We start from the raw sequence: 23286 nt of genomic DNA on the forward strand, positions 1-23286 counted from the left end.
CTGTGGGCCAGATTTGGCCCGAGGGCCATAGTTTGACAACCCTTGGGATAATGAATGCAAATCAGAGCACCTAGCACATAGTAGGCACTCAATAATATTTGATGAATGAGTGAAATGAGTCTGAATCTCACTTTCTCCACTTCTTATAAAGAAATCATTACAATTAGCTGTTTATTGACTGCCTCCCTTGTTACTTGGGGCTTCAGGAAGCCAGGAATGGACCTTGTATCATTCCTCCTATAAAACCCTATGAGAGGACTTCCCTGGTGGCACAGTGGTTAAGAATCCGCCTGCCAATGCAGGGGACACGGGTTCAAACCCTGGTGTGGGAAGATCCCACATGCCGCGGAGCAACTAAGCCCGTGCACCACAACTACTGAGCCTGTGCTCTAGACCCTGCGAGCCACAACTACTGAGCCCACGTGCCATAACTACTGAGCCCACGCACCTAGAGCCCATGCTCCGCAACAAGAGAAGCCACTGCAATGAGAAGCCCGCGCAGCGCAACGAAGACCAGCCCCAGCTCGCCGCAACTAGAGAAAGCCTGCACGCAGCAACAAAGACCCAACGCAGCCAAAAATAAATAAATTAAATAAAATAAATTTTAAAAAAACTCTATGAAATAGGGGTGTCAATAGTCCCATTTTACAGAAACTGAGGTTAAGTGACCAATGCCATAGAGCTGAGATATGACAAAGCTGAAATTCCAACTCAGGTCTTCTGAAAGTGAGCCTGGGGCTCTCTATACTCTGAAATTTGGAGACTGAGACCAAGACCCTGGGGCCCACGCTGGGCCTGGAACAGGGTCTGGCTCTAGATCCTCAGCTCAGTCCTTCCCACACCAGGAGTCTGCTACCCGCACTCCCTCCTGGACAGTGGGTCAAATACACAAGGGAGGGAGAGAGACAGAGAGAGAGAAACACACAGGCAGAGAGAGACAGGACAAAGACAGAGACAGAGGAATCCAGGGAAATGAAAAGAGAAACAGAGAGACACAAAGAGAGATGGAACTCGAGATGGGTGACACACCTCCCATCCCTTCCTCCCTCCCTGGGACCCCCTCCCAGCCCCACCATGCTCTCCATTACCACCAACTCCTTCCGGGGAAAAAATGATCCATCCCATACACAGTCCTGGGTTGTAATCCTGGCTCAGACAATGACCGCTGTGTGACATTAGACAAATGACTCCCCCTCTCTGAGCCTCATTCTCCCCATCTGTGAAATGAAGATGATGCTGACTTGGACAGCTTCATTGGCTACTGGATCAGATGGAGCAGGGTTGTCTGGTACCAACAAGCACCTGAGGACCCTAGGTACCCCCCTCCCTGGACCAGGGAAGGGGGGTGAGGACACACTTTCAGAGCTCAGGGCCTGTGTTCCCCAATGGGTCACTATTTACTCATTAATTCTTTCAACAAACATTTACTGAGCACCTGCTGTTTGCCAGATACTGTGCTGGACTGCAGGGGATGCAGCAGTGAAAAGGCAAACAAAAGTCCCTGACCTGGTGGAGCTGATGTTCTAGATGGGAAGGCAGCTGAGCAACCAACATGCAAATTAATACAAAAGTACCAGGTGGTAAGGAGGGCAACGGGAGAAATTGCCATGGGGAGAAAATGCCCCCCAAGGGTGGGGGGCTAATTATTGAGTACTTCCTGAGTGCAAGGCACTTTCATCAATTTTATCACACTGAATCTCCTCAGCAATCCCAGGAGATAGGTACTCTTATTGTGCTCATTTCCCAGATAAGGAAATGGGCTCAGAGAGGTGGAGTGCCTTGCCCAAAGTCACACAGCTATAAAGGGGCAGAACCAGAGTTCAAATAGGCCCTGAAGTCCTGGGGACAATCAGAGGGGTTTAATCCAAGGTGGGATGAGTCGGTACCACCCCTGCAAGATACCAGGGCAGGAGCTTGAATGGGGGACAGTCAGACAGAGAACAAGACTTGCCTCAGAGGCCTCAGCAGCCAATAGGTTAAAGACCCAGGAATCTGGGTCCTTGGGCTCCCTGATGGGGCTCCAGCTCCAGCTCCCGCCACCACCAGGCCCCAGATAGGGTGACAGCCACACCCAGGCTCAGCCTCTGGCCCGCGCCGCCTGCTGGGAACACACAGTCCTCAGGACTAGGAGGCTCAAAATAGAAAGCTCAGAACCTGGGCTGGAGCCTGGAATGCCCGGGCAGGCAGGCCGGGACTCCTGGACTGGCCCAAGCACTGCCCAGCCTGGGGCTGGCGGGACGGCAGAATCATCAGGTTCCACTGCTAGGGTCTCGATCCCATCTGTTACTCTCCTGAAGCAGTTTCCAAGATGCTGCCTCCAGGATCTGATGAACCTGGGCTCCTCTCCTGGCTTAATCTTGGACTAGCTGTATGGCCTTGGGCTGGTCACCTACCCTGAGGGACCTTAGTGTCCTTATCTGCCAACAACTCATAGAGCTGCTCAACAAATGTTTGTCAAGCACCAGTTATGTTCCAGGCACTATGCTGGACACTGGAGATCCAGCAGAGAACCAAAAAGACAAAAATCCCTGCACTTGTGGATAAGAAAAATCTACAGTGTGCCAGAAGGTGATGAGCACCCCAGGGGAACATAAAGCAGGGATGGGGACACGGAATACTAGGTGGGGAGGGGAGGTGGAGGGGGGCCTGTGGACACTTGGGAGAAAAGTGTTCCAGACAGAGGGACAGCCAGTGCAAAGGCCCTCAGGCAGCACGAGCTTGGGTCATTTCAGAGACACAGGGGAAGCCAATATGTCTGGAAGGGTGAGTGAGGAGGAGGGGGAGGGAGAGGAGGTCCCTCTGATACAGGGCCTCGTGAGCCAAGGGAAGAACTTGAGGTTGACTCTCAGAGCACTGGGGATCCCACTCAGCGGGGGAGTAACGTGGGCTGATCCATAGTTTTACGGGACCCCTCTGGCTAGTGTGGAGAGGGAATTTCTGGAGGGACGGAATGGAGGCCTCTGTGCCAGTGTGCATGAGAGGTGATGGTAGCAGCTGGAGAGAGAAGGAAGGACTTGGAGACCCCTCTGGACCTCAGGAGACCCAGCAGGAAGCTGGCAGACGGGAGGCCCAAACTGGGAGGCTGACTGGTTTGTCTAGCCTACGACCCCCACCCCCAGCCTGTGCTGATCTGTGGCAGCCCTAGGACTGGGAAATGTGCCTGGAATGTCAGCCTGGGCCGGACAGTGCCCGTGGGACCTGCCGGGAGGCCAGGCGAGCACCCTGGCCACAGCCCTGCCCACACATGGAATCTCTCAAGCCCACTGACCAGGATAAGTGGTAATTACAGGCCCTGGAGCAGAGGGGGAGGGGACTGCAAACCAGAGCCTCCTCCACAGCCAACCCCACTCCTATTTACTGAGCACCTATTATGTGCCAAGCCCTCACCACACACCATCTCATCCCACACACTTCAATTCTGTGCTGCTGGGACCTTCACGTGACACGTCCTTCAGATGAGGAAACTGACTTGCCTACAGTCCCATAGGACAAAACAAGACAGGCAGGGGCTGAGATCTGCTCCAAGGACCCCCAAACTTAGCATGCACTGCGGTTGCACTGGCAACAAACTGCTCCAGAGACCAAGGTGAGTCAGGAGCAAGAGCACTGGACCGCGAGCCCCCTAGGGCTTTCTCTGGGCCTTAGCCCCCTCATCTGTCAAAAAATCATTCATTCATTCATTCATTCATTCACAAGTGTTTACTGGGCACGTGCTCTGTACAGGCACTGTGCTGGGGGCTGGGTGTACAGCAATGAACAACACAGACCAAAGTCCCCCCTTGAGTGATGGCGACATTCCAGTGGAAGGAAACAGACAAGAAATGGGATAAACAAGCAGGGAAATCTTCTAGGATAAGCACTAAGTCCTAGGAAGAAAATAAAAGAGCGTGAGGTGATAGAAATGAGGGGCTAGCCAGGGAGGGCCTCTCCAAGGGATGACTTTGGAGCTGAGGCCTGACTGCAGAGAAGGAGTTGCCATGGTGACAGCTGAGGGAAGAAGGGGAAGAGGGTTCTCTATTCCAGAGGAAAGAGCAAGTGCAAAGGCCCTGAGGCAGCAGCATAATTGGTGTGTTTGTGGCACAAGGAGGAGGTCAGTGTGGTTACAGCTGAGCAGAAAATTGGGGAGAGCAGGTGGGCTGGGGTGGGGGGGAGGGAGCGAAGTTAGAGAGGGCTGGGAGGTGGCAGGGGGTGGGGTGATCCCCCAGAGCATTGTGGGTTGCTGTAAGGACTTTGGCATCTGCTCTGAGAGCCGTGGGAGCCATGGAGCGTTCTGAGCAGAGGAGGGACAGGATCTGTTTGGGGTTCTAAGGGAATCCCTCTGGCTTAAGAGGCAAGAGTGGAGGCAGGAAGACCAACGAGGAGGCAGCTGCAAAGGTCCCAGCGGGAGAAGGCGGTGCTGGACCAGGGTGGGGCACTGGAGATGGACCCTTGGACATTTGGACAAGCTTGCTGGTGTACTAGCTATGGGGGCAGGAGAGGGAAACCCGGGTCTGGAGCCTGGGCAGCCAGGTGGCTGCGGTTGCCATCACGGAGGACCCCAGGTTTGTGGTGGAGGGAAGGGGCCCCTTCTGGGCATGAGGACCCACCCAGGGTAAAAGGGGGCACCTAGTCCCCCACACCCCTGCCTCAAGCACAGAATCGGTGAAGAGACACCATGGACAGGTAGCCCTGGAATCTGTGACCCCAGGGATGAGAGCTGTCTCCCTGATGAGAGCCCTGCAGATACAGCTCCCTTAACCGGCCCAACCTCTCACCCCACAGTAAGTGAACTCACTGTTCTCTGCTGTGCTCTAAGCATCCCACTAGGCTCCCTGGAATCCCAGGAGGCAGCAGGGAGGGGATGGAACAGGTTGTCTGTCTTTCCCACCCATCCACCTCCCCTGCCAGCCAAACAAGGCTGAGAAGGACTCACGGCCAGACCTTCCTCCACACCTCTGTCCAGGCTGTTCCCTTTTCCCTCTTTCCCGGCCTACTCATCCCACCCCAGAAGCCTTCAGAGATGGCACCTAGCATCACCTCTGGGCCCGGCAGCTGGAAACTCGGCTCTGGTCCCCATCACCTCACACTCCCCTGTCCATATCATCATCACTTGGTTCTCCGGTCCTAAGTTCCTGCTTCATAGATGGAGGAACCAAGGTTCTGAGAGAGGGGGCAGGTTCCCAAGGTCACAGGCAAGGTCAGCGGCAGTGCCAGGATTCAAACTCAAGTCTGTCTGATTCACGACTCTTAACCTCAGAGAGGTAAAGCTGCCGGCTTAAGTGGGCAAAATTGACCCAAGACAAGGATTTGGGTGCAAGCCGTTTATTTGGGAGGTGATCCCAGAAACATCAGTAGGGAGTGAGGAAGTCAGACAAGGAAGGGGGGTGAGCAGGTTGCCTCTGTGGGCTCGGCCCCCGGGAGCCTGTGGGAGAAGGAGCAGAACATCCCCAGAGCGAGGACGCCGGGGTATTTACCCACCGGTTCCCACCTCTGTTGGTGACGGTCTCAACACTTCCACCCCGCACTCCTGCAGCCAGAGGAAGCCCTCAGGCAGAGAGACTGAGGACAGTGACCACAGGTGTGACCTCCCAGGTGGGCACTGTGAGTACCTGGGGCTGTGGGACTGTAGCCATCCCAGAAGTGTCTTCTGGTCCTCTTTCTTCCCCACGCTGCCTACCCTGGCACTGCCCCAGACCTTCTGACCCACAAACGTAAGCCTGAGAAACCAGAGCTGTACAGGTGGGAAAACTGAGGCCCACAGGGGCCACCCACATGCCATGGGCTGCCCAGGTGGAGAGTGGCCAAATGCCCCTCCCTTCTGGATCTCTCGACTTCCAGAACAGTGCTGGCCCCAGGATACAGACAACGACCTTCAGAGGGATGCAGCTGAGCTGTATGACCATGGGCAAGTCCCTCCACCTCTCAGAGCCTCGGTTTCCTCAGCTGAAGAAGGGGATCATTAAAATAAAAAGCTACCTCACAAGGTTTTTGTGAGGATTCAGTGGGACACTAGATATAAAGGGTTTAAAACAGCACATGCAAGTAGTAGTAGGTGTTTATATAAATATTTGTGTTCCAGTGAGATGGTGCCTGTGTCACAGGCATTCAGTAAATGGAAGCCATTATTATTATAGTTGTCATGGTCGTTTGGGACCCTCTCCATAAGGACCCAAGCCCAGGCCTACTCTGTTGGGACAAGATGTTGGCTGGGTGGCCTCCCCAAATTTCCCGGGTCCCCCAGCCTCTTGCTCAAGGCTGCCTGAACTTTGGGGAAACAGAGGAGGAGGAGGAAGGGGCGGGGTCTAGGCCAGGCCTGCTAGCGGTAACTGCGGGCAGTGACCCTGCCTGAGAGGCCCCCACTCACCCGTCCACCCATCCGCCAGAGCCGCCTGCCCATTCCACGCAGGGCACGCCTCATCTTGCACAAGACAGGAAGTGGGAGGCCCGGGGTGGCGGCGGGTGACGCCAGGACCCCGTGTCCACCCGGCTGCAGACAGGATGGGCAAGGGAGGCCCCAGCCAGGTTTCCTGTGTGCTGAGTACACTGGGCAGAAAGGAGAAGTGGGGTCCAGGGTCACAGGGAGATCTGGGCAGCATCTTCCCCTCCCCAGCCCAACTGTTCCGCCTGCCCTCCCTGACCCAGCCCTGAGTTCAAATCTCAGCCTTGCCATCTCCCAGCTGCATGACTTTGGACAACGCAGCTCTCAGCACCTCTGTTTCTGGTCACTTCTGGGGAGCAGGGAAGCCTCTCCTCTAAGCCTCCCAGCCTCTTTGGGGCATTGTCATCATCAGCCCCATTTCACAGATGAGGAAAGCAAGTCCACAGGGTGTTTTCAAACAGCATCGATTATACTTGAAGATTTAGCAGCACAATGGGAGAGGGCAAGCCTGAGGACCTACTACATGCTGGAGACACAAAGATGAGGCCAACATGACACATATCCTCTGTCCTGGACCCACAATAGGGATTCCTAATCAATTATGACTCTCTCTCCTAGGAGCCCAGATGCAGCCTCAGAACCCTCCTCAATACAGCTCTCCAGCCGCTGCCAATCCAAGCGCCTGAGGCCTGAGTAAGTAAGGAGAGTATGTCTGCTGCCCCATTTCAGCAACAGTCTGGATCAGAGGAAAACTTTCCTAAGATAGAGGCTACCCTCTGGCAAGCTATCTTCAAGTATTTCTCTACGATCAAGGATCCTGGAACATATCTACCTCTGTCGGCCCAGACCCTTGGGGCCCTCCCTGCAACAGCATATTGGGAGGACCACAGGCAAAGTCTGGGCTCTGGGGGAGACATTAACAGAGTAACTGGGGCTGGGCTTGCGCTTGGAGAGGAGGGTTGGGGTCCAGGGCCGGGCAGGGAGGGGGCCAGGAGGAGGAAAAGGCCAGATCGACAGCCTGCTGTGGACTCTACCAGCCGTGCTAGGGAAAGTCCAGTGACCCAGAGCCCTGGGGTGGATTGTGTAAAAAGGAAAAATGAAACCAAATGCAGAGCCCTGGGCCTCCCGCCAGCCCTGGCCATCTAGCCCTGTATTCACTGTCATTACCTTGGTCCAAACCACCATCAACACTTGCCTGGACATCTGCAGTCGTTTCCAACCTGGTCTCCCTGCTTCACCTTTGTCCCCTATACAACCTTTCCACATGGCAGCTGGAGAGATCAAAAATATAACCCCAACCAAGTCACTCTCCTGCTTCAACCCTCTAGTGACTGCCCATCACATTTAGGATAAAATCCAGATGCCTGACTCTGGCCTTCAAGCCCTGGATGTCTGGCCCCTTCCCCTTTCAACACCGTCTCCCACTTCTCTCCCCATCACTCATGCTGCCCAGGAATACCCAGGAATACTTTCTACTCCTTAAATAAGTCAACCTGATTCCCACCTCCAGGCCTTCACCCTTGCCGTTCCCTCCACCTATAACACTGTTCCTCCATATTTTCTCTCGGTGGCTGCATCTCATTAATCAGGTCTCAATAAATGCCACCTCCTCCCAGAGCCCCCCCCCACCTCCCTGGGCCACCTTGATATCTCCCCTGTCACCCTCCACTGCACCCCTCTGCTTATGTCTTTGTAGCACCTATCCATGTCTGGAAGTGTCTACTTATTTGTTTACTTATTTGTCCACCTCCCTCACCAGAATGCCAGCTTCATGAGGGCAAGCATTGCGCCCACCCTGGTCACTGCTGTGTCCCCAGCACCTGGCACACAGTAGGTGCTCAATAGATATTTGTTGAAATAGACTGAGAGGAAACGGCATAAATCACCTAGGGGGGTTCTCACTGGGATCTTCCGAGTCCCCATGCGCTGTCCCTCCATGGGAATGACAGGTTGGTCCCCCTCAAGTGCCATCCCCCAGAGAGTGTACAGCGCTGGGGAAAATTCTGATTTCAGTGGGAAGATGATCGATTAGTGATGTCTGCCACAGACCAGGCACGGTGGGGCATCTCTAGGCACTTATGTCTGGTCTGTTCTTTGCTATGTCCGCAACACCCAGGACAAGGCCTGGAACACAGTGCTCAAAAAATATCTGTTGAATGTCAAATTCATGGGTTCTTTGTCGGATTGGCTACTTTTTTCAGGAAGAAAAACATCTTTAGCTCCTCTAACTCACAACCGTTGGCCAACCATTCAGCGAGGCCCCAATGTGTGCTAAACCTGAGAATAGTCTGGGGAGAGGTTCTGACCCTCTCTTTATAGAGGAGGAAGCCAAGGTGACAAGATTTGATTGAGGTCACCAGGCTGGGTTTAGCTGACCCCAAAGTTCTCCAAGAACCCAGTCTTGCAGCCTGGGGGAGGAGACAGAGAACTCACCCCGGCTCCTGCCCTCCCCCAGGGCATCCCTAGCCCCCTCCTTAGGGTACAGAGGATGAGGAGAGGCAGCCTCTGCTTCCCTTTTGAGACATGTCACAGGGCTGTGGTTAAACGGAAGCAGGGCCCCTGCCCATCCAGGCGTGGACCTCTAAGGGCCCCACCCTCCCCATTCCCAGCCCAGACTCTTCCCAGCTGACCATCGGGTGTCTGTTCCCTGTTCCTCTTTTCTCTGGGCAGGAGGAAGTGGGTGGGGCCATGAAAAGATCCAGAGACTCAGTTTCCTCATCTGGCAAGTGGGCTCAATCCCTGGCACCTTCAGGAGTTGGTCTGTGGTGGAGATTCAAGGAAAAAATTCATGAAAGATGCTGAGCCAGGGTATGACAAGTAGTCAGGTGGGAAGGCAGAGGTGAGCAGAGGTGTCTCTTGACACTGTCTTCCTGCTCAGACCCTCCCAAGGCTCCCCACTGCCCTCAGTGTAAGAGCAGGCTGCTCTCCCCGTGGAGCCTGTCCAGCCCAGCCCTCAGCCTTCCTCACTCCCCACTCCCCTCCCACCTCATAGCTCCAGCTACATGCTCTTTTAGATTCACTTATTCACTCTGCTCTGTCCCACCACAGGGCGTTTGCACATGCTGTGCCCACTTGCTGAAACATTTGTTCCTCCCTTTCTCATCTACTTGGCCTCTGCTTACTCTCCAGTTCTCAGTTCTCAGTTCAGTTCTCTTCAAGCTTCCTGACTGCCCCAATCATGTCAACCCTCCTGCCCCATTACAGGCCCTCAAATCACCTCATACTTGTCAGTCACAAATGGACAGTTCTGATGATGATTTAGTTAATGTCCATCTCCCACACTGGGCTATGAGCTCCCTGTGGGCAGGGATCATTGTCTCCCCAACGCCTGGCACAGAGTAGGTGCTTCATTAATATTTGTTGAATGAATGAATGAATGGCAAATGTAGAATGAATGGAGCAACATTCATTCTACGTGAATGAATGGCAAGTCACACCCTCCAGATGCCCTCTACCACATCCTGCTCTGGCCTTGGGCCCAGCCCCACCTCTGCTCTGCCCAGACCCCCTCCTCCAAGATGGTTGCTTGAGCCACCCCCGACCTGTTCCCCAAAGCACTGTCTCCCTCACCTCTCAGAGCCTTCCTTTCCTCGATAGAAACCAAAGGGATGGACCTCAATCGTGGGCTTTCCGACTGGCTTCCCCTGAGCCTGGTATTCTAAGGATGGGCCTTGGGATCACCCTGGAGCAGAGGTCAAGGCCAGGAGGTCTCCCATCCCTGACATCAATCAGAACAGACCTCCTGCCTTTACTTATGTTGTATTCAGGGCAGTCACAAGTTAGGCACTTTAAGAGGAATTCAACTACACATGCTCAGCAAAAAATAAAAAGTCTCGGAGAGAGAAGAACTGATTGCCTGGTAGATACTCTGGGAGGGGAGATGTGGGTTAGCAGTGCGCCCATAGTCTGAGTCTGCTCAGACGCAGCCCTCTTCCCACACTGCAGCCCCCAAACACAAGCCAGGCCTCCCCCTGGGTGGGACCCGATGCTGGGAAGACGGCAGGCTGAATTTATGGAGACCGTACATCCACCTCGGTTGGGGAGGGTTGTGTCCTTCCTGTGGAATCCCCAAGGGGAACTTGGCTATGGTTGATTTCCACCTTACGGGCCAGATTTAGAGTTTGCCCTTGGGTGATATGGGCGACCGCCATGGGATCTTCCTTTGAACAGTGGGTACCGCAGCTCAGAAAAAAAGAAAACAATCAGACAAGATGTTTCCAAAGGGAGCACTGAGGATGGACTGAAAATTCCTAAATTCCATTCCTGCCAAGTGTCACCTCCCAGGCTCCCAAAGGCTCCATGATGCTGTGAGGAGGGTCTGGGCTCTGTTGACCTTTGCTTTGGGCAAGATGGAGGCTCAGAGATCCTCTCCCCACCTCCTGGGACCCTCCCCCACCTGCCCCCCACACAGGTCCAGGCAGCGCCCCTGGATTGAAAGGGACCCATCAGCTCTCAGCCAGGGGTTACCTTGGCACCCAGACAATGTCCCCACGGGCTGCATCCCGGGGAGGAGCTGCCAATACTGTCGCCAAACACAGTGTTTTGTGCACCTACTGTGTGCCAGGCCCCATGTGAATAAGACACAGTTCCCACTTGCTAGAGCTCACCTTCAGGGTGGGGTCAGGGTGGGCACAAAACACTGAACAAATGACCAAATAAATGGAGAGAGAGAGAGAGGATGACAAATGCTCAACAGAAAAATAAATCAGGGTCAGGGACAGAGAAGGATAGAGGGGCTACTGCGGGGGGTGGCCTGGGAGGTTCCTCTCAGGAGCCTGAGGAGAGGAGCAGGTCACAGAAAGATCCAGAACGGTGTTCCAATGCTCCAGAGTGAACTATGACAAGGGCAAAGGCGGGAAAAGGATGGAAAAAGCTTGGTGTGTTAAGGAGGCGTGAAAGTCAACATGGTCAGAGGGGAGGTGGGAGGGGAGGGAGTGCAGGTGCAGGGGCCCATCCTGCAGGGCTTGTGGGGCAGGGAGGGAGGTGGGAGCCCTGGGAGGGCTGTGAGCAGGGTGTAGGTGAGCTGACTGAAGTTCTAACAGGATCCCTCTGGAAGGTGGCAGCAGGGCGGGGGTAATGAGGAGGATGGATCAGGTGATGGCAGAGCAGGGGAGAGACGGGTCAGAGTCTGGATACAGTCAGAAGGCAGAGCCGATGGGATTTGCTGATGGATTGGATGTGGGGTTAGAGAGGGTGGAGTTGAGAATAACTCCAGGGTCTGAGGCCTGATCCCCTGGGTTGATGGCAGTGCCATTTTCTGAGCCAGGGAAGACACAGGAGGTTAAGTGACATCCATGTCTCTGAGTTGGGAAACTGAGCAAGACAGAGACCCGGGAGGAGGAAGAAGCTGGGCTCAGGCAGACCGTGTGGCCTGGGTCACCAGTGGTCACACTGACAGGGACTGGGGAGCCCTTGTAAAGGAAGAGGGATGCTGTGTGACTGAGCGCGCCGGGCTTGGGGTCAGGTGAAGGCAGGAGAGGGCTCCACCCCACCTCAAGGGCCATTTGTGAGGCCTGGGAAAGAACGGGTAGGGAGGACAGAGGAGAACCGGAGAGACCAGCCTTTGGTTCTGGGAAGACAGTGCTCAAGGAGTGGGGAGTGGCCCAGGGGGACAAGTGAGAGAAGTCCCAGCAAACCCAAGCCCACCTGTGCAGCCTAGATGTGGGATGTCAGTGAGACTGGAACTGGTGGCCGGCCCAGATGAGCCCCCATCACCTTCAGAGCCCAAACTTCTCTGGGACAGATGGAGAGGCTGTGTCCTGACTGGTCCAAGTCAGCCATGGGAATTCCTTTCTGGTTTAAAGGTAAACATATGACTCCACTGTCATATGGGACTCCAGGGGAAGTCTACTGGGACATTTAGAAAATATTTTCCTATTTGATAAAAGAGTGAGATTCTAGATGAGAAAGAACCCTTTCCTGCCCAGCCCCCCTTCCCTTCCTGGTTAGGATGTGGTCATGTGGGATGTGATGTCTGGTGCCACAGCAGCCACTGAGGCCCATGAGGAAAAGAGAAGGGAAGAGAAGTCCACCTAGAGCCCAGCTAACTGATCCTGGAACAGCCCCACATCCAGACTCTTGTTATAAGATTTAATTACATGTCTTTACTCTTCCAGGCATGGAAGAAGGCCTAATTGGGAAAAGAGAAAAATGGGAAGGAACCCTGAGATGGGAGAAAATGGAGAGGGGGAGGGGTGAGAAGGCCTTAAAAGAGTCTTTTAGAGGATTTCATTTGGGGCAGCAAGTTCCTGGGAGAAAAAAAGTAGCCTTGCAGACGCTTAAACCCTCACCTAGGATGACACTTAAAACCTCATTCTAGAACTCTAGGATGCCATGGGTAGACACATCTAATGCTACAGATGGGGAAACTGAGGCCCAGGGAACTTAGCGGCTGCCCAAGGCCACACAGCAGAGAAACACTGGCTCATGCAGCCAGCCATGCTGATTGTCTCCCATGCGTGTCCTCAACTGCCAATAGAGATAAGAACAGCAGGTGTCCATTTGTGGTGTCATGAGTCTCAAAAATCCATGAGCACTCAGCAAAGTGGCTGAGACATAATGAACGCTCAAAAACATCCAGGCACAGGGCCTGGGTACATGGCAGTCTCCATAAGTGTGAGTTACTATTTCTGCAAACAGTAGGTGCTCTATGAAGGGTGCGCTCATTCATTGAGCACCTACTCTATACCAGGCACATTTCTAATCCAGAGCACCTGTTAATTTGCTTAATCCCCACAACAGGCCGAGGCCTCATTCACCCCCCAACTTGTAGCTTCTCTGGCCCCATGCTCAGTGAACTGCCCTCAGTGAGCACTAACTCCCAGCACGTCCCCACTGACCCCACTGAGTTCCCTCCACCTCTGCTTGCATGCCTCCTGGGACAGGCAGCTCACTCTCTGAGGGCCCCACTTTCCAGAGTTCCTTGTCCCCGTGTGGGCCTAGGCAAGGGTTGAGGGCCTCTCTAGGCCTCACTTTCTACACTTGTAAAAGGGCATTAATCACAGTCCCACCTCCTAGGCTGGTTGTGAAGACCCAGGAAGGGCCTTGGCTCAGAGCCTGGCCTGTAGTTCGTGCTCAGTCAACAGGAAGTATCGCCATCAGCCATTATTGTTGCATGGGACTGGCCCTGCCTCCTGTGTCCTGTCTCCTGCTGGAGCCCTGGGTCTGTCCAGGTTTGGGTGCTGAGGTGCCTGGAGTGACCCCAGGCCCTGACCCAGGAGCTAGAGGAAGGGGAGGGAGTCTCCTGGGCCCGCCTGCTGCCTCTCCCTGCAGCCCTGGCTCCAGCTGACGCCCCACCCAGGGTCACCACCATACCTGAGCACCCACTGTTCTTGTCTGGCTCAGCTCCAGGGCCCTAGCCCTGCCCAGGCTCCCACTTCCCTCTAGGATCCCCCACCAGCCCCAGGGCTGGGACCTCCCTACAGGGTCCAAATGAGGGTGCCAGATGTGGCAGCAACTCCGCCGTGGGAGCATGAGTTCAAATCCCAGCTCTGCCATTTCCCAGCTTGGGACCTTAGGCACTCCGCCTCTCTCAGCCTCAGTTTCCTCCTTTGTTCAGTGGGGTGACAGGACCTTACTGCGCTGTAGTGAGGAGCCTGTGACTTTGAGGCTGGCAGGGTGCCCAGCATGTAGTGAGCCTTGGGGCACATTAGTCCCCCTTCCTCTGCTCCCCGCAAGCCTAGGAGACAGAGCCAGGAAGAGTAAATGCAGAGGTGAGGAGGGGGTGACTGGCCCTGAAGCTGGGGGGTGGCGACCGTGAGCAGAGCACTGGATGAGGAGTCCAGGGCCAGGGTCCTGGCTCCAACCCTGCTGTGTGACCGAGGACAGATGTGGACATCTCTGGGTCCCAGAATGAGGGAAAGAAAAGGCTGAGATCCTCTCTCCCCAGGGAGCAAAGGAGAGGGGCGGAGTCAAATTTTCTTTTCATTTTTTTAATTTTCAGCACAAAGGGCTTGAATGAAAACCAGCTGCAGAGACAGAGAATCCTACTGTGAAGGCACCCGAGACTCCCAGACAGGCGGAAGAGGCAGCTCTTGGGTGTTGGGCTGGGTAAACAGAGGCTGGGGTATTGGCCAGAAACACTAACAGGCAGGCAACAGCTACCCCTCCCTCAGAGTACTAGCCTGGGAGGCTGGGGCCCTCCCTCGGACATCTCTGGCTCGGCCACCATCTCTGCTTCCAGACATGGGCCTGCCCTTTTGCCTCTCAGAGCCTCTGTTTCCTCATCTGAAAAATGGGTACAGTAACAGCACTTCCTTTCTAGGTAGCGGTAGGTGTGTTGTAACAGACTCAGGACAGGCTCCTCAGTCAAACAGTCTTGGTTTAATCCTGGCTCTGCCACTCACTGGCTGTGTGACTTGCGGTATCCACTTTAACCTCCTGCCTTAGTTCCCCCATCTGTGTGTGAGATGGAAACAAGAATAGCACTAACCTGCTGGGAAGATGAACTGAAACAACTCAGCATGGAGCCCGAAGCATAATAAATAATAACATTATTATTATTTTCTTATTATTATTATTCTCTCATGAGCTCAACATGCTAAGGCCCCATCCTCAGAAAGCCTTCTTTCCTCTGAGTACCAGTTCATCTCAACAATTCCATCACGTATTTCTGGAGTGCCTACTTTGTGCCGATCTTGGCAAAGCCAACATTCCAGAAGAAAGATGTTAAATGCAGGACTTGTGTGTGAAGGACTTGGCTCATAATAGGTGCTCAGTGATGCCGTTCACCCAGCACCTGGCCCCCATGGCTGCTCTGTGCTGGGTTCTTGCTGAGTTCTGGGGATGCAGCCCTCATGGGGGTCCCAGTCAGAGGGTCCAGGTTGGAGTGGGAAATTGGCATGTGGAAGAGGTAACATTCTTTGATATAGGAAGCCCCGGTGGCTTCGGGAGCCAGAGGAGGTCAGGGTGGGCTTCCTGGAGGAAGTGGTTATGAATAAAAATAACATCTATTAAGTATTATCTTATGTGGCACATAATGTGGAACAGCTGGGCACTGTTCTCTTTACACTAGCACTCTGAGGAAGGTTTTCTTCTCACACAGCCATTCTACAGGTAAGAGGCTGAGACCAGAGAGGTCCAGTGGCCTGCCAGAAGTCACACAGCAAAGATGTGATAAAGCTGAAATTCAAACCCCACAGTCTAACTCAGTCACAGCACTGTTCCCTAGACAGTCTCTCCAGCCTCCAGACCTTTGATCTGGCTCTTCCCTCTGCCCAGACCGCACTCTTACCATCTCCCCCTAGCAGAAATCACCCCAAATACAGCCTCCACTCACTCCCTGCAGGCCCCCTGAAGGCCTTTACACATCGAAAAGAGGTGATGGGTGAGGGACAGGGAGTTCCTGGTACAAACTCCCTAAAGGCAGAGCCTGGCCCTTATTCATTCTGGTAAAAAGGAAGGAAGAGAATGGGCATTTTCAGAGTCCTCCCTGTGTGCTCACTCAATTTCACAATGACTCAATGAGATCAGGTTATCCACACTTTCCAGAAGAGAAAACAGAGGCGAGGAAGCGAGGAGACCTCTGTGATTCCAGACGCTGCACCACCTCACCCACACTCTACTGAAGGAACGAAGGGAACAGCCTCTGGGTGGGGGTGGGGACTCCAAAGTGTCTCTGAGCCTCAGTTTGCCTATTTATGACACGGGACCTGCCTCTCAGGGCTGCAGAGAGAAGTGAGGCACAAACAGACTTGTTCACCTGGGGCCTGGCCGGCGGGAAACACTCGCAGGCTGGCGGTGATTATTACTGCTCTCATTAATACTGTCACAGCAACACGCCCCCTCAGGCCTGGAACCCCCCATACCTGCAGTCCTTCCTGTAATGAAACCCTCCTGCCAAGGCCTCAGCCAGGGGCCCTGATCGCTCATTTAATTATAATCTTTGGGAAAAAGCAAACACCCCCACGAGATACTGGGGGAGCCAACTGTGTGGCTGCAGCCCGTCAGGGGTAACCTGACGCCCCTCGGCCGACCAGCCCCCAGGTCTTTGTCTGAGTCCTGGCCAGATTACTCTCCTATTTGTCTAGCCCCAAACCCGGGCTGGCATGAACACAATGCTCTGCATTGTCCTGGGACCAGGCCCCCCAGGCTCCGAGGGCTGGGCCTCATCCTTCCTCCACCTGGGGATCAGGCCCCCAGGAGGTGTCTCAGGGGAAATCAGAAACCCAGAAGGGCCCAGTGGGCGGCCTCCTGTGTGCCCGGTCCCAGGCTTCCTGCATGTCACTTCACCAAACCTTCACAACTTCCCTGCATGGAGGGGCTCACACTGTGCCCATTTTCCAGATGGAGAAACTGAGCCCTGGAGAGTCAAATTGTCCCTCAAGTTGATGCAGATGGAAGTGGCAGAGCCCAGGGTCAGGCTGAATCAGGACCCTTTCCCAAGAGGGAGCCTGGGTATCCTGGACCCTCAGCTGGAGGCTTCTGGGGGCATTACATCCCGTCAGCAGGAAGCTCTCCTGGGAACTCCACAGAGTAGAGATGGAAGAAACATGAACCATGGGGCAGAGGACGTCATGGCTAAGGGCTGGGATTTTCCCAACAACTGCTCCAAGTTCAAGTCCAGCTCCGGGCCCTGCCTTGCACAAAACCTTGTTCCTCTCCGAAACTTGCTTTGCTGAGCTATAAAACAAGGTGGGGAGAGGATTCAGGTTATCAGATGTGTGAAACACTTAGCAGGTTAAGTCCTCGATTAACAGGTACTTAAAAACCAGAGCTTGAAAATGACAAAGGTGACCAGCAGGCACATAGCAGCTGCAAAAAGGGAACTAAGACAGTGTGAGGACCACCCCCCACCCCACCCCCCAGCAAACCACGTCACCCACATCCCAGGGGCCAGAACTGAAATCAGAGCAACACCAGGGGCTACCACAGACTCAAGCTGACCACTGGCCGGGAGGGGGGTGTAAATTGATGCATGTGCCCTCTTTTGTTCCCTCCAGATCGCCGCCTTCCCCACCTTAATCTGTGCCAAGGAAGCTGACCTGCATGAATGCCACCAACCTTGCTCGCAGCTTCCTGTGGGGTTCTCTGAATGGAGGAACCACCAGAGACCCAGAGGGGAGGGCGAGAGGGGAGTGGGGACAGCTCCCTCCCTGCTGGGTGTCCTTCCCAAAGGTCTCAGCTCCTGCCAGGGGCCCTCTCTGTGCGGCCCATCCCCGCAAACATCAGCTCCCCTCTGAGGCCAGCCCCACTCCGTACCTTTCCCTACTAGTTCCCTTAACCCTGCCCACACCCTGGAAAAGAGTCTCTTTATTAAACCCTCCCCGGGGTGCTCCATTTGAGAGGGGTCTGCTTCCTGCCAGACCCTGACTGTTACAGATCTGAAGGAAATACGGCACAATGCTAAGATTTGACAAAGCCAGGTGATGGGGACCTGGGGCTCTTATACTATCTCTCATGATGTTCTGGGTGGTTGAAATATTTTCTAAAGAAAGAATGAGACAGCAGAGAGAAAGCAAACTCAGCAGCCAGGAGGCCCAGCCCATCCGGGATCCTGGGTGCGTGCCCTGAGGTCAGTGGAGGTCGCAGGGTCCACACTCACCCACTTCTCTCTCCTTCTGGGCCCCTTCCCACTTTCCCCTTGGCTTGTACCTCCCTGCAGGAAATGGGAACCACATGGGGGATCACTGCTGAGGGGCCCCCAAGCAGGACCACTGCACCCCTCCCAAGGAGCCGCAGGTCCCAGCCAGAGAATGGGCAGCACTGAGGGAATCTGGCTCCAACGGGACCTTGCAATTGGTGGCAGGGCAGGGGCAGAAGGACACACTCTGGCAAACAGACTCCTGGGGGTACCCTCTTCTCTTCAGTTTCTCATCTCACCAGGCCCCTGTCCAACATTTTTGCAGAGTATACTTCCGGTTTCTTTTTTTTTTATTGGTTTTTTTTTTTTTTTTTAATACCAACATACACAATGACTCAATGTGTAACTTGTCACACATGCCTAAATGGAATTATTTTGTGTGCACTGTTTTGGTTTGGCGTCTGGCCTTCTTCTCTTTTTTTTTTTTTTTTTTGCTTTTCCTTTTCTGCAAAAGCCTTCTCACTCCCCATGTTGACAGTTGAGAATGGGTTCCTGCATATTTCTCTGTAAGCATGAAAATCTTATGCAGACTCTGCTTGGACTAGGGATTTCTTTATCTGTCATTTCTCTTACAAATCAGGATCACATTGTACACTCTTTTCAGCATCTTGCATTTCTCATTCAAGAATACCCACACAAAACAAGAACTTGTGCTAGGGTATTCATAGCAGCGTTGTTCATAATTGCCAAAAGGTTGAAAACACCTAAATGTCCATCAACAGATGAATGGATAAACACAATGTGTGCATCCACACAATAGAACATTATTCAGCCATGAAAAGGAATGAAGTACTGACACCTCGAAAAAATTATGCTAATTGAAAAGCCAGACACAAAAGGTCATTTATTATATGATTCCATTTATATAATTTCCAGAATAGATAAACCCATAGAGACAGAAAGCAGATTAGTCGTTGCCAGGGACTGGGAGGAAGCTGGGATGAGTGACTTGTTTAATGGGTAGGGGTCTCCTTTGGGGGTGATGAAAATATTTTGGAACTACACGGAAGTGATGGTTGCACAACATAGTGAATGTACTAAATGTCACTGAATTGTACACTTTAAAATCGTTAACTAAGAATGATTCATTAAAATGATTACTTTTATGTTTTATGAATTGCATCTTAATTTTTTTAACTATAAAAAATATGAATGTATACAGTCCTCCCTTTTAGAACAAAGGTAGAATACTATATACACTGTATTTTCCTTGAATTTCTTTCAGTTAAAAATAAACCCTAGGAAAAAAAGAATTAAAAAAAAAAACCCTAGAGAAAAAAAAAACACAAACCTGTGTAATTAAGAATGTTAAAAACAAACAGAAAAGATTAACCACACAAGGCACCTAGGAAAACTGTGAGCCATTCTTTTTAATGGCTACGTAATAGTCCATGGTGTGGCCAGACCAGAATGGACTCACCCATTTCTCCAAAATGATGAATAATGAGTTTTCATTTTGGTTCTTCGTTTTCCTCCTTTTTTTTACACATAGGATTTTATTTCATCCTTACTCCAATTCTAAGCTTTCTCTCATTTTTCAGCTGAGAAAATTGAGGCCCAGAAAGAAGAAAGCCAGGAAGTGACTGAGCCAGAACTCCAAACCAGGCCTGTCTGACCCCAAAGCCACACAGCCCTGGGCCCACTCCTTGCTGGGGATACAGCAGGGAACAATACTGACCAAGGGACCTGCCCTGGGGGAGCTGGCATTCTAGTGGAAGAGACAGGCAAGAAACAAGATGAATCAGTAACCTGTGTGGCCTATTCCCAGGTGTCAAGGTTATGGGGAGAAATAAAGGAGGGAAGGGGAGAAGGGGTGGTAGGGATGTCAAAATTTTAAATTGGGCAGTCAGGGAAGGCCTGGCAGGGAGGGCGACATTTGGGCAAAGACCTGAAGGAGGTGAGAGAGGGAGTGAGCCTTGCAGTTTTCATCCATCTGGGGGAACAGTGTTCAGACCAGCTGGAACTGCAAGTGCAAAGACCTTGAGGCAGGGAGCTACGAGGAGCTGGGTGTTGCTGGTGTGTGAAGGGAAAGAGGCAAGATCAGGGCACAGAGGGCTTGTAGCCCAACTGAGGAGGCTGGACTTTATTATGAGAGTAACAGGGAGTCATGGACGAGCTTGTAGCAAGGCCGATTGGAGGTTAGATTTGGGTTGTGAAAAGCTCCCTCTGGCTTCTCTGGGTGGGGCAGGGGGAACAGGAAAGCATGTGAATGGTGGCTCAGGCAGGGAAGGGTTGTCATGGAGATGAAGATGGAGAAAAGCTGTCTGGTGCTGAATGACTGGTCCAGCAGCTGGGGAGAGGCCCTGCCCACCTCCCCTCTACATATGTACCCTTGAATTTAATCCCCCTTGGAGGAAGCCAGCTCCCAATCTCACCAGAGAAAGTGCCAAGAGAGGAAGGAGAACTTCGCTGACTCATGGGCCTGGGCCTCCCAACTTCCCTCCGAGTGTGGAGGGCGGGGGGGATTTAAGCTCAAATGATGGGATGGGGAGCCCTGTGGGGGCTGAGAGCAAATAAAGTAATTACAACTGTGCTAAGTGACGGAAAGTAGTTAACAGGGTGACCTGGTTTGTGGGGGTGTCATCAGGGAGGGCTTCCTGGAGGAGGTGGTGTTTGAGCCAGAATCAGAACAAGGAGTAGGAGTTTAACTAGGCCAAGGATAAAAGGAAGAGCACCCCAAACAGACGAAACTGCCAAGGCCCTGAGACTGGAGGCAGCCTAGTGAGTTCAATTTTCTGAAAGGAGGCCTGGCTGGGCAGAAAGTGCCCTGCGTGCTGAGCCCAGGACAGACAGTGGCCTAAGCCAGGGAACATGCCCAGCCTGGTCCCACACGTGGTCAGCTCCTGGCAAAGGATTGCTCCTGATGCCGTGGAGGTTGCATTGGTGAAGAACCCCGACCCAGAAACTTCTCTGAGCATCACCACAAGCCAATAAAATACTAAGCAGATTTGGAAGAGAAATAAAGGAAGTCCCAGAAATGGTTATTCTCTTTGGAGAGACAAGGAAAACAGGGCCCAGAGAGCGGAGAGGTTATGGACTTCGACAAGTCACACCACGAGACGGCTGCTGAGAGCTTCCACGCCCAGCACCAGCCTCCCTGTCTCCCTCCCTGCTCCTCGCAGGACCACAGGACAGACCAACTTTGTCACACTTGGAGGGGGCCCCTCGGTGGAGCAGATGGCAGCTGCAAAGGCAGAAAAGCAATCTACAGCAGGAGCTGGCCTGCTGCCCGTGGAGGCTAGCGGAAGGGGATGACAGAGAAGAGAGAGAGAGATACAGAAAGAGAGACAGACCGACAAAGGACAGAGATAAACAGAGAGAGAAATAGAGAGGAGAGAGAAAGGAGGGAAGAGGGAGAGGAGAGAAGAGGCAGATATAAGAGAGAGACAGATGCAGAGAAAGAGAGAGATGAAAACCCACAGAGAGACAAAGAGAGGGGAGAGACAGTGAGAGGGAGGGGAGCGGGAGAGAGACAGACAGACACTGAGACAGAGAGACAAAGAGGAAGACACAGAGACAGAAGGAGACAGACAGAGAGAGAGACCAAGAGAGAAGCAAACAGAGCCAGGCCAACAGGCGGGGGTGGGGGGAGCAGATGGACCCCAGAGCCTCTGAGTCTCGAACTCGCCACTGCTGGAATTTTAAGAACCTTGCAAAGATCCCAAGGTCTGATTTTAAAGCACTAATGCTCACTCATTCGCCAAATGCACACTGAGCACCTACTGTATGCTGCACGCCTGCACTGTCCCAGGCACTGGGGTACAGCCCCCAGACGCAGCCCGCCCTTCCTGGAGCTGACACCATGAGGGGACACAGGTATCTTCAAGTGAGCAGACCCCTGGATGTGCTTCTCCAAACAGAGATAAAGGGCTTGGAGGGTGGAGACAGGGAGCCGTGACCAGGTGTCACAAGAGGTCCCACTGCTGAAGGGTGGGCAGGCCAGGCTGCTGGGGGCCAGCTGACCCCCAGAGAAAGAGGGAGAAACAAATATGTGTATGGGGAGGGTACAGCGGTCAGAGAGCCAGAGCGGGAGTCCTTCACGGAGCAGCAAGGAGGCCAGTGCGCTGGAGCCCATGGGGCAAGGTGGGGATGGGAGTTGGGGGGAGGCGAGCTCAGAGTGGTGATGGGGTCCAATCACACCAGGCCTCGTAGGACCTCATAGAGCCTCTGAGCAAGGTGGGACCCTAGGAGGGCTCTGAGCAGGGGAGGGACATGGTCTGACTTAGTTCCAAGGGGATCCTCTGGCTGCATGCGGAGAACCAGCTGAGGGGCCCAGGGCAGAAGCAGGGCACCCAGGGAGGGAGTGACCGCAATGGTCAGGGCAGGAGACGAGGGGGTGGACTGGGCAGAGTCCGGGGAGGTGGGGAGATGGGAAGGAGCCCGGAAGCTCTGCCCTGAAGACAGTGAGAGGACCACAGGTGAGACCAGGGCACTATCTTGAGACTCATCCTCAAGCACTCTGCGAACCCCCCCGACTTTTCTGACACAACGAACGGCTCCTCCCCACCATCCTCCCCCCATATCACAAACTCCAGAGAACTCACACATTCTCAATGTCCCTGAAACAAGACCTCCCAAATTTGGGTCCTTCCTTCTGCTGAAGACTTTGAAGATGGAAGAGAAGAGGAGACAGTGAGGGTTGGGGAGCGGAAGGAAGAGGCACCTGCCATTGTCACAGACATACATATACCCACCCCCCACGCTCACCCTCCAGAAACCCTCAGAATGATGGTGCAGGGACTTCCCTGGCAGTCCAGTGGTTAAGACTCCGCACTTCCACTTCAGGAGGTTTGGCTTCAATCCCTGGTTGGAGAACTAAGATCCCCCATGGCATGCAGCATGACCAAAAAGGAAAAAAAAAAAAAAAGAATGATGGGGCAGAAGAAAGGCTCTCCACTGGAGGTGTTAGCTAATCCTCTGGTGGCAATCATTTTGAGATATGTAAGTATATTCAATCAACACATGGTTCACCTTAAATTTACACAGTGTTATGTCAATTATATCTCAATGAAGCTAGAAAAAGAAAAGAAGAAGAAAGTCACGCCACAGTGGGATAAGGGCTCAAGGGTCCATTGCCTCTTTAGGAAACTTTAGAAGTAAGTGATTCATTCCTACCAGAAATGAGAAGAAGAAATGATAATAATAGCAGTCACTGTTCCTGCATAACAACATGCCAAGGGCTTCCCAGATATTATTTCTATTTTTATAAATTATTGTGTATTTGGATTACAAAACTAAGAGACTCATTATTAAAAAGGAAAAAAAAAATGAGCGAGGAGGAGGGGAAGGAAAGGAGGAAGAGAAGGAGGAGAGGAATTCTAACATTACGGAAATATCTAACTCACTC

The sequence above is a fragment of the Eubalaena glacialis genome, chromosome 13 (assembly GCF_028564815.1).
Source record: "Eubalaena glacialis isolate mEubGla1 chromosome 13, mEubGla1.1.hap2.+ XY, whole genome shotgun sequence".
NCBI classification, from domain to species: domain Eukaryota; kingdom Metazoa; phylum Chordata; class Mammalia; order Artiodactyla; family Balaenidae; genus Eubalaena; species Eubalaena glacialis.